Consider the following 12,134-nt stretch of genomic DNA (forward strand, 5'->3'; position numbering starts at 1 on the left):
ACAGGCTTATGGACTCTGTGGGAGAGGGAGAGGGTGGGAAGATTTGGGAGAATGGCATTGAAACATGTAAAATATCATGTATGAAACAAGATGCCAGTCCAGGTTCGATGCACGATACCGGATGCTTGGGGCTGGTGCACTGGGACGACCCAGAGGGATGGTATGGGGAGGGAGGAGGGAGGAGGGTTCAGGATGGGGAACACATGTATACCTGTGGCAGATTCATTTTGATGTTTGGCAAAACTAATACAATTATGTAAAGTTTAAAAATAAAATAAAATTAAAAAAAAAAAAACAGTGAGCCTTAATGTATGAATACATATATATATATATATATATATAATCAGGTTGTCAGAGGATACCAGGATGGAATACTGAATGTGACAAAATGGTCTGTGATAAAAACGCATGAAACAATCTCACCAAAGGGAATGGGGAGAAAATGCTGACCTAAGTCACTTTAGAAATGCATAGTGTCTTTTTTTTAAATAATATTTATTTAAAATATTTACAGTAACATGATAGAACTTGTCCAGCTTTATTTTTTTATTTTATATTTTTTAATTTTTTATTTATTTATTTATTTTTACTTTACAATATTGTATTGGTTTTGCCATACATCAACAGAAATGCATAGTGTCTTTAAGACTGAAGGCAAAAAAGAACTGTACATCAGCACTGTGCTCTAGTAGATAAAGTTGTTTCCCATGGAGGTATGGGTTAGCAATCCCAAAAGTACTACACGTGTGTACTGGATTGAGCAATGTGAGTAACTGACTGGAAGATGGTGGCAGCCAGATTTCTCTCGCTGTTAGAATGGGAGGTTTTACACAAACAAGAGAAGAAGAACAGATTGATCCATGTGGCAGTCAGTTAAAGTTGATGACACCATTAGGAATTCGTGTTTAGTTTAGAACAGAGACATATGCTTACATTCAAAATATTGCAGATATATACGTGAGCATATATACACACATACAGTGCCATACTCTGCCAGCTGAGAGGTCCTAGAATCAACAATATCAAGCACTTAGTAGCAGTGAGCACCCTTCCTATCCCCTGACTTCCACCACTTTATCTATTCACTTAATCCTTCAAGACACACAACAAAGTGCCCACCCCTTTGATCTCTAAGTATCCTGTGTACCCCCATTTTCTCCCTTCCCATGTTCTGAGATGATCTGCTAACAGTTTTATTTCTTTCACCTACTTGACATGAAGTTGCTCAATTTTGCATCATCTCTGTACATGGTTGCTAACAATGTATTCATGGTAGGAGAGGTTGTGTTCAATTCCTAATTCCTATTTTTTTCCTGTGGTCATGTATGGATGTGAGAGTTGGACTGTGAAGAAGGCTGAGCGCCGAAGAATTGATGCTTTTGAACTGTGGTGTTGGAGAAGACTCGTGAGAGTCCCTTGGACTGCAAGGAGATCCAACCAGTCCGTTCTAAAGGAGATCAGCCCTGGGATTTCTTTGGAAGGAATGATGCTAAAGCTGAAACTCCAGTACTTTGGCCACCTCATGCGAAGAGTTGACTCATTGGAAAAGACTCTGATGCTGGGAGGGATTGGGGGCAAGAGGAGAAGGGGATGACAGAGGATGAGATGGCTGGATGGCATCACTGACTCGATGGACATGAGTCTGAGTGAACTCCGGGAGTTGGTGATGGACAGGGAGGCCTGAAGTGCTGCGATTCATTGGGTCGCAAAGAGCTGGGCATGACTGAGCGACTGATCTGATCTGATTACCTTTCAAAATTCTCAGTCTCAATCTGAGCAGTTAACCACGTTTCTCTCCTATAAACCACACGGACTTGCTTTTCTTCTTATGAAATAAGAACAAAATCAAAAGAAATAATGCCAACAAAAATCAAAAGAAATAGTGCCAACAAAACTGCCACTTAAATGAAAAGAGATATATTGTCTTTAATGATAAAATTACTCCTTCCAACAAGAATACTATGCATCATCAAAGCTGGGTCCCAGTATCTGGTAGCTTTGGCAGGTTCAAAGCCCATTCAAGCTCCTGATGCTTATTGCTTTTTCTGTACTGCCTTTGAAAACCCAGGACCGATCCAGCAGAGTTAGTGTTAGTCGACTCTTTACGACTCCAAGGACTGTAGCCTGCCAGGCTCCTCCATCCATGGGATTTTTCAGGCAAGAACACTGGAGTGGATTGCTATTTCCTTCTCCAGGGGATTTTCCCAACCCAGGGATCAAACCCAAGTCTCCCACATTGCAGGCAGACTCTTTACTGTCTGAGCCACCATGGACCAGAAGAGCACAACCAAGAGGGAATCTCAAGATGTTGTGCTGAGATGGGGAGGGGAGCAAACTCACCCTTGATCTTGACTGCAACCATTCCTTTGAATTAAGTTTTTGTAGTTTCAGAAGAACTGGAAGGCTGCCATTCCAAAGACACCTGGGCTCTTACTTATTAATCTGCATGAACCTGTGATAAACTGTTCTTTCAATTCTTAGAAATCAAGAGGTGAGTAAAAGTTAAAAGTTAACTTCCACTATCCCAAAACATAGAAGAATCTAGAAGAATAATACTTCTCTGCTCTTGTTCTTCTATTAAAATAGCACCCCTATGTCTCTTGGAGAAGGACACAGCAACCCACTCCAGTATTCTTGCCTAGAGGATCCTGTGGACAGGGGAGCCTAGTGGGCTGCCATCTATGGGGTCGCACAGAGTCGGACACAACTGAAGCGACTTAGCAGCAGCAGCAGCCTATATATCTGAGTTAAGAACAACAGACACATTCCTGCCTACAGTTGGCAGACTAACATCCTAAGCAATTAGAAGGATAAGTGTGAAGTGCATCGAACATTTGAAATCACCTTCAGAGACAACGATGAACACAGAGGGAACTTGATCTAAATAGCTGATTAATGAAAAAATGAATTAAATTTTTTTGACTAATAGTTTAACAAGGAGAAGCCTGGCCAGACAAGGGTTAAGAATGCATTTTAGGTCAGAATGAGAAAAAACACTGGAGAAGAAAAAATATATTAATTGACTTAAGAGAGATATTAAGTAGATGAAGTGAATTTTTGTAGAAAAAATATACACAGACTCTCTGAAACTAGAACAGCACATCAGGAGGCAGTATTTCTTCCAAAAGAGTTGTAAGACCTTTAGAGTAGGAAGGTGGCCCTGAAATTCAGAATGATTTAGCCACAGGGTAAAGCTACTACATCAAACCATGCTTTGATATAGTGAACTGAAATTCTAATAGCATTTGACATATTATGATCCAAAAGTGTTCTAAAAGAACAAAAAATCCCTTCTTTTATGGATCAAATGTTATCACTCTTAGCTACACCTTAGAATCCCATTAAGTCTTTTGAAGCACAAGCTGGAATCAAGATTGCTGGGAGAAATATCAATAATCTCAGATATGCAGATGACACCACCCTTACGGCAGAAAGCGAATAAGAACTAAAGAGCCTCTAGATGAAAGTGAAAGAGAAGAGTGGAAAAGTTGGCTTAAAACTCAATATTCAGAAAACTAAGATCATGACGTCTGGTGCCATCACTTCCTGGCAAATAGATGGGGAAACAATGGAAATAGTGGCAGACTTTATTTTGGGGGGATCCAAAACTACTGCAGATGGTGACTGCAGCCATGAAATCAAAAGACGCTTGCTCCTTGGAGGGAAAGTTATGACCAACCTAGATAGCATATTAAAAAGCAGAGACATTACTTTGCCAACAAAGGTCCATCTAGTCAAAGCTATGGTTTTTCCAGTAATCATGTATGGATATGAGAGTTGGACTATAAAGAAAGCTGAGCTCTGAAGAACTGATGCTTTTGAACTGTGGTGCTGGAGAAGACTCTTGAGAGTCCCTTGGACTGCAAGGAGATCCAACCAGTCCATCCTAAAGGAGATCAGTCCTGGGTGTTCACTGGAAGGACTGATGCTCAATCTGAATCTCCAATACTTTGGCCACCTGATGCAAAGAACTGACTCATTTGAAAAGACCCTGATGCTGGGAGGGATTGGGGACAGGAGGAAAAAGGGACGACAGAGGATGAGACAGTCAGATGGCATCACCAACACAATGGACATGAGTTTGAATAAGCTCCAGAAGTTGGTGATGGACAGGGAAGCCTACTGTGTTGCAGTCCATAGGGTCACAAAGAGTCGGACTTGGCTAAGCAACTGAACTGAACTGAACACAAACTCTACCCATGCTACTTGCATTTAATTGTTCTGGATTGTTGCCCAGCCAACAGTAATTTTTATAAGTGTCCCCAAGTAATTCTTATTTGCAGTCAGGGTAGAGAAGTGCTAATCTATAAATTGCAGATGTAAAGAATGATACGTCTTCCCCAGCACCAGTGAGACAGATCACAGCCAGATCTTTCCCTGATTCAATTTATTTTCAATCTTTTACAGTTTATAGTTTCATGTTCCCAATGCAAGTACACAGGCATTTGGTGTCTGGGCTGTCATTTGCACTCTAGCCTGGGACCCCACAAACATTAGGGATGGCCCAAACCTCAGTCACATTCTAGAGCTAACTGTGTACCTCTTTGAACCTCAGAAGGTCCATTTGCAGTCAAAACCACTTTCAGAAGAACAAAGGGAGACATCTTGGGGTGAATCTAGAGGTAGAATGTCAGGCAATTCAACTCAGGTCTGGACCTTCTGCAACCTCATCCAAGACCTTTACTGAGACTCTTTTCTCTGGGCTTCCTGGAAAGACAAACTCCAGCCGCTTTCACAGAGAGAAGCTGAGATTTATGAAGAGGAAGAATGTTAGTCAATTCAGGTGCAACAGACAGCCTGGGCCACCCCACGTACCCTGACTGGGGCTCAGAATCCCTAAGGAGTCCTGTTCATCCCTATTGACCGGGTTAATATGTGCCATTTTTCTGGGCCTTAATTTTCTTGTGTGTGAAAGGAGACAGTCCCACCACTTTCCCAAGGCATTCAAGGATGGACAAGTGTTCCGGGGTCCATTTTTGCAGCCTAACTAAGAACCTTTCTGTGTGGGGGTAAAAAATGAGCGTGAGAGTAGTTCTGACCCTGTGTGCACAGAGGTCATGTGGCCATGGAATCCATGAGTCCTGAACATGCCAAGTGATCATTTTGGTCCTCACTGGAGCATTAAGGTTACACAGCTGATGTGCTGTAATAGGGAAGAACATATCTGACTCCATATTGGATCTGTTTATTTTACTTTGAGCATCGTATTTTATTGCTTCTGCTACAAGAATGTTGCCTATAGCCTGAAATATACAGGATATCCCATTCTCAAGGCTCTGACCTGTAAAGGTATAACACTTTTCCATTCATATGGAGATTAAAAGTTGCAAAACAAAGAATGTTTGTTTTGTTGGAGGGCTACAGGACACCATGAGCTAACCAACATGGACAATTGCAAGAACAAATGATTCTAACACCAAGGAATTTGTCGCAACCAGCCACATCCCTTCCTCCCTTTCTAGTATAAAAGAAACCTGAATTTTGGAGAGATCACAACAGACAACACAGAAATACAAAGGATCATAAGAGAGTACTGTCAACAATTATATGCCAATAAAATGGACAGCGTGGAAGAAATGGACACATTCTTAGAAAAGTACAACTTTCCAAAACTGGACCAGGAAGAAATAGAAAATCTTAACAGGCCCATCACAAGCACGGAAATTGAAACTGTAATCAAAAATCTTCCAGCAAACAAAAGCCCAGGTCCAGACGGCTTTACAGCTGAATTCTACCAAAAATTTAGAGAAGAGCTAACACATATCCTGCTCAAACTCTTCCAGAAAATTGCAGAGGATGGTAAACTTCCAAACTCATTCTATGAGGCCACCATCACCCTAATACCAAAACCTGACAAAGATCCCACAAAAAAAGAAAACTACAGGCCAATACCACTGATGAACATAGATGCAAAAATCCTTAACAAAATTCTAGCAATCAGAATCCAACAACACATTAAAAAGATCATACACCATGACCAAGTGGGCTTTATCCCAGGGATGCAAGGATTCTTCTATATCCGCAAATCAATCAATGTAATACACCACATTAACAAATTGAAAAATAAAAACCATATGATTATCTCAATAGATGCAGAGAAAGCCTTTAACAAAATTCAACATCCATTTATGATAAAAACTCTCCAGAAAGCAGGAATAGAAGGAACATACCTCAACATAATAAAAGCTATATATGACAAACCCACAGCAAACATTATCCTCAATGGTGAAAAATTGAAAGCATTTCCTCTAAAGTCAGGAACAAGACAAGGGTGCCCACATTCACCATTACTATTCAACATAGTTTTGGAAGTTTTGGCCACAGCAATCAGAGCAGAAAAAGAAATAAAAGGAATCCAAATTGGAAAAGAAGAAGTAAAGCTCTCACTGTTTGCAGATGACATGATCCTCTACATAGAAAACCCTAAAGACTCCACCAGAAAATTACTAGAGCTAATCAATGAATATAGTAAAGTGGCAGGATATAAAATCAACACACAGAAATCCCTTGCATTCCTATACACTAATAATGAGAAAACAGAAAGAGAAATTAAGGAAACAATTCCATTCACCATTGCAACGGAAAGAATAAAATACTTAGGAATATATCTACCTAAAGAAACTAAAGACCTATATATAGAAAACTATAAAACACTGGTGAAAGAAATCGAAGAGGACACTAACAGATGGAGAAATATACCATGTTCATGGATTGGAAGAATCAATATAGTGAAAATGAGTATACTACCCAAAGCAATCTATAGTTTCAATGCAATCCCTATCAAGCTACCAACAGTATTCTTCACGAGCTAGAACAAATAATTTCACAATTTGTATGGAAATACAAAAAACCTCGAATAGCCAAAGCTATCTTGAGAAAGAAGAATGGAACTGGAGGAATCAACCTACCTGACTTCAGGCTCTATTACAAAGCCACAGTTATCAAGACAGTATGGTACTGGCACAAAGACAGAAATATAGATCAATGGAACAAAATAGAAAGCCCAGAGATAAATCCATGCACATATGGACACCTTATCTTTGACAAAGGAGGCAAGAATATACAATGGATTAAAGACAATCTCTTTAACAAGTGGTGCTGGGAAATCTGGTCAACCACTTGTAAAAGAATGAAACTAGAACACTTTCTAACACCATACACAAAAATAAACTCAAAATGGATTAAAGATCTAAATGTAAGACCAGAAACTATAAAACTCCTAGAGGAGAACATAGGCAAAAAACTCTCCAACATACATCACAGCAGGATCCTCTATGACCCACCTCCCAGAATATTGGAAATAAAAGCAAAAATAAACAAATGGGACCTAATTAACCTTAAAAGCTTCTGCACATTAAAGGAAACTATTAGCAAGGTGAAAAGGCAGCCTTCAGAATGGGAGAAGATAATAGCAAATGAAGCAACTGACAAACAACTAATCTCGAGAATATATAAGCAACTCCTACAGCTCAACTCCAGAAAAATAAATGACCCAATAAGAAAATGGGCCAAAGAACTAAATAGACATTTCTCCAAAGAAGACATACAGATGGCTAACAAACACATGAAAAGATGCTCAACATCACTCATTATCAGAGAAATGCAAATCAAAACCACTATGAGGTACCATTTCACACCAGTCAGAATGGCTGCGATCCAAAATTCTACAAGTAATAAATGCTGGAGACGGTGTGGAGAAAGGGGAACCCTCTTACACTGTTGGTGGGAATGCAAACTAGTACAGCCACTATGGAGAACAGTGTGGAGATTCCTTAAAAAACTGGAAATAGAACTGCCTTATGATCCAGCAATCCCACTGCTGGGCATACACACTGAGGAAACCAGAAGGGAAAGAGACACGTGTACCCCAATGTTCATCGCAGCACTGTTTATAATAGCCAGGACATGGAAGCAACCTAGATGTCCATCAGCAGATGAATGGCTAAGAAAGCTGTGGTATATATACACAATGGAGTATTACTCAGCCATTAAAAAGAATACATTTGAATCAGTTCTAATGAGGTGGATGAAACTGGAGCCTATTATACAGAGTGAAGTAAGCCAGAAAGAAAAACACCAATACAGTATACTAACGCATATATATGGAATTTAGAAAGATGGTAACAGTAACCCTGTGTACGAGACAGCAAAAGAGACACTGATGTATAGAACAGGCTTATGGACTCTGTGGGAGAGGGAGAGGGTGGGAAGATTTGGGAGAATGGCATTGAAACATGTAAAATATCATGTATGAAACGAGTTGCCAGTCCAGGTTCGATGCACGATACTGGATGCTTGGGGCTGGTGCACTGGGACGACCCAGAGTGATGGAATGGGGAGGGAGGAGGGTTCAGGATGGGGAACACATGTATACCTGTGGTGGATTCATTTTGATATTTGGCAAAACTAATACATTTATGTAAATTTTAAAAATAAAATAAAATAAACTTAGGTAAGGTGGTTCTTTGAGACACTAGTCCATCATCTTCTCAGTCTGCTGGCTTTCCAATTAAAGTCACTATTGTTTGCCCCAGCAACTTATCTGTCAATTTTTTGGCCTGTCATGTGGCGAGTAGTATGAACTTGAACTTGGTAACAGTGTGAGGCCCACAGAAAGACTGAATTTGAGAGAAAGACTTCCCTTTTTTGTGACCCCAGTACTCTCTCATCTTGCTGTTCTCTCTCACCCTCAACAGTCCTAATTGCCCTCACCCACACTTTTAGGTCTGTATTCAGTACAAGGGTGCCATCCATATCCTTTCCATAGCCACTGATGGTTCTACTCTGGAGACAATACAGAATATGAGAGGAAACGGGCTGGCAAGGCTCTGGGAAGTGAGACACAAACCTTCCCCCACCTGCAAGTACTCTCTCCTCCACAGCTTCTCAACACCCCACCCAACAGAGCTTGAATTTTCATATAATTTATATTAGATTGTCATCAAATTAGAATGTGTTTTAAAACCCTGGCTACTTATACATGTTTATTTCACTTCAATTTTTTTTCAAAGTAAATTTCCTCTTTCTGGAAATATTCATAGACTTAATTTGAAAAAATTCAGATTTCAAGAACCTCTCTTGAGCATGTTTAAATTTCTTTTAAGTTCAAGTTTCAGAATAAAAAAGAAAACCATGTGATGGCAACTAAAGCCACTGAGGAAAACAAAACAGATAACTCATTCAAATGTAAACAGAAGGTAATTTAAACCATATTTCACAGATAATAGATACCATAAATCCTTATCTGACCCACTCACAAATAATTTTCCAGATAACAAACAGCTGACTTTTATCGATAAAATCTCTGTCTCCATTTTATTCTTATAGTTTACATAGATTGAACAAGGGTAACTGCCTGATAATGCTGTGGAATTTTCCTTAATTTCTGTGCACTTTGATTTCTAGTCCTGACACTGAAAGAAACCAGGGAAGGCTCTTTGACTCTGGAGCGGATTAACAGACCACTTTCTCTCTAATTTTCTTCCATTACATTTCCCTTTGCCCTATCTTGGTCAATAAATAGGAAGTCACCTTTAGAATATCTTATTTGAGGTTCCATAGCTTAGTCGCAGTTTATACCGTTAACTAGCCTGCCTTCACAAACAATTCATATGTGACGTCCAGTTTATATCCAGAAAATGCTGGAGCAGGACACAGCCATTTTAATGAGCAAAATAGATCTCACCACAGCCTATTCACCCATGTTGATTTATAGCAGTAATGATAATGACTGAAATGTTCAAATTTCCTGAGGCTGCTTGTACATAAACCAAGCCCTCTCTCTTGCTAGCTCTCTGTGCATGTGTGTATAATTTACTTGCCGCCTGTTGCCACAGATTGGCTTAAGAGAAAAATTTACCAGTTGACACAACACTTCTTGTGGAAAGATCCCGCATTCAGCAAACTTAATTAGGATATCAAGACCAAGACTGGACACTAAGCCAGTTAAGCTACAGTCATTGAGTTCTGGAATCCGGGAAATCTCTCTTGGGAATTTAAGCACTTCAGTTTCAGGAGAAGAGTCTGAAGGCAGAGTGGGCTGTGTATTTCCGTTTAGTCACTCTGCGGTGCGCTTGATCACTTTAATGTGGCCCACTAAGGGTCACTCGGCGTGAGTAATGAGACGTACTCAAACAACATAAGCTTAAATATACATCCCACCACAAAGTTTCCTCAGATCTCAAGGGTCAGTTTTCTCCCCTTTGTGGCCATGTTCGCTTTTGAGTTATGGTTATAAAGTGTCTATTTTAAGCGGTAAATAAGTGATAATGCTGAACAGCTGCAGCGCACAGCCGAGAAAAATGATTGACGACACAGCTGTCAGCTCTGCTTTCTATCACTGCACTGCTCTGAAATCCACTGTGCCTGCTTAAATGGGGCACATTAGCAGTTTTACGGTGACTAATAGGATCGCCACACAGTAATTCAGAACCCGTGGCACATCTCTGCGGGGGAGAGATCAGATTTCAACAGACAAAAGTCATTAGGAAGGCAGTGGTAGCCTGGGCATTCCTTTACATAGCGAAGTTCTCCTATCTGAAATTTTAAAATGCATAGCTAAATAAAAACTCCACTTTAGCCCCTTTCAAACCTTAGTCCCCCAGTCTACTAATAAGTAAGCATATCTGATGTTCTCCAAGGAAATATCAGAACGAATATGATGTATCTTTACACTATTGAAAAGCACAGAAAAAGAGTCCCCTTGAATCAGATTAATCTTTTGTTTGGTAAAGTCACCAAAATGGAATCTTTTAATTTATATTAATGCAATATAAGTTTCACTCAGAAGTTTGAGACACGTCTGTAACTGGACTTTTTTAGCTTGTGATGGAAACTTGAGACTCTTAATAAGCAAATGAGGTATTGTAGTGTCTCTTTCTTCATTCTTGGGATATGATGAAAAAGGGATAGAAATATTTGCTTAAGAGTCATGGACTCTTAAAGCCAAATTTACCTGGTTTCAGTGCATCCATTACTGAAACATCCCCTGTCCTAGACTCACTGGTAATAATCTACCAATGTCCTAATCCAATTAGAGCAACTTATTTTGGGTATTTTCTGGCTTTTGGGATAGAGTTGTGGTTAGCAAACTGTGCCTAGGGGATGGCTATCAGTTTTTAAGGTTGCTCAGTTGTCTCCGACTCTTTGCAACCCCATGGACTGTAACCTACCAGGCTTCTCCATCCATGGGATTCTTCAGGCAAGAGTTATCTGGAGTGGGTTACCATTTCCTTCTCCAGGGGATCTTCCCAACCCAGGGATCGAACCCGGGTCTCCTGCATTGGAGGCAGATGCTTTAACCTCTGAGCCATCAGGGAAGCCCAAGGCAAAATACCCATTCATTTGTTGTTGTTGTTCAGTCAGTCATGTCCTGCTCTTTGCAACCCCATGGATTGCAGCATGCCAGTCCTCCCTGTCCTCCACCATCTCCAAGAGTTTGCTCAAACTCATGTCCATTGAGTCAGTGATGCCATCCAACCATTCACTTACGTACCATTTATGGTGGCTTTTGTACTACAATATCTGCGTTGATTGGCTGCCATAAAAATCACATGGCACCACATGGCCGAAGTATTTGCTATCTGGTTCTTTAAGAAAAATTTTGTTGTGTTCTGTGAGAAAAAGAAAATTGCACTGTATTAATAGTTACATAACTATAATTAAAAGATGCACTAATTGATGATATTAGGAGATCCCATCCAGAACAGAAGCTGTAATCTTCTATTCTTTCTTTTTTTTCAACATCTGCAAATCAATCAGTGTGTCATACCACATCAATAAATTGATGAGTAAAAACCATATGATCATCTCAATAGACGCAGAAAAAGCCTTTGACAAAATTCAACACCTATTCATGATAAAAAAAAAAAACTCTCCAGAAAATGGGCATAGAGGGAACGTAGCTCAACATAATAAAGCCCATATACAACAAACCTACAGCTAACATCATACTCAATGGTGAAAAGCTGAAAGCATTTCCTCTAAGATCAAGAATATAAGTGGTGAGAGGACGTCCACTCTCACCACTTATATTCAACATAGTTTTGGAAGTCTTAGCCACAGCAATCCAAGAAGAAAAAGAAATAAAATGAATCCAAATTGGAAAAGAAGTAAAACTGTCACTGTTTGCAGAT

At 39.8% G+C, this 12,134-nt stretch overlaps 1 non-coding gene across 1 annotated transcript; it reads right to left on the reverse strand.

The window, feature by feature from the left end:
• Nucleotides 1-11,246: 11,246 nt before the first annotated feature.
• TRNAW-CCA lies at nt 11,247-11,318 on the reverse strand. The gene has a single exon. It is a non-coding gene; the product is annotated as a tRNA-Trp (tRNA).
• Nucleotides 11,319-12,134: the final 816 nt, after the last annotated feature.

Source organism: Bubalus bubalis, chromosome 3 (genome assembly GCF_019923935.1).
Source record: "Bubalus bubalis isolate 160015118507 breed Murrah chromosome 3, NDDB_SH_1, whole genome shotgun sequence".
NCBI classification, from domain to species: Eukaryota; Metazoa; Chordata; class Mammalia; order Artiodactyla; family Bovidae; genus Bubalus; species Bubalus bubalis.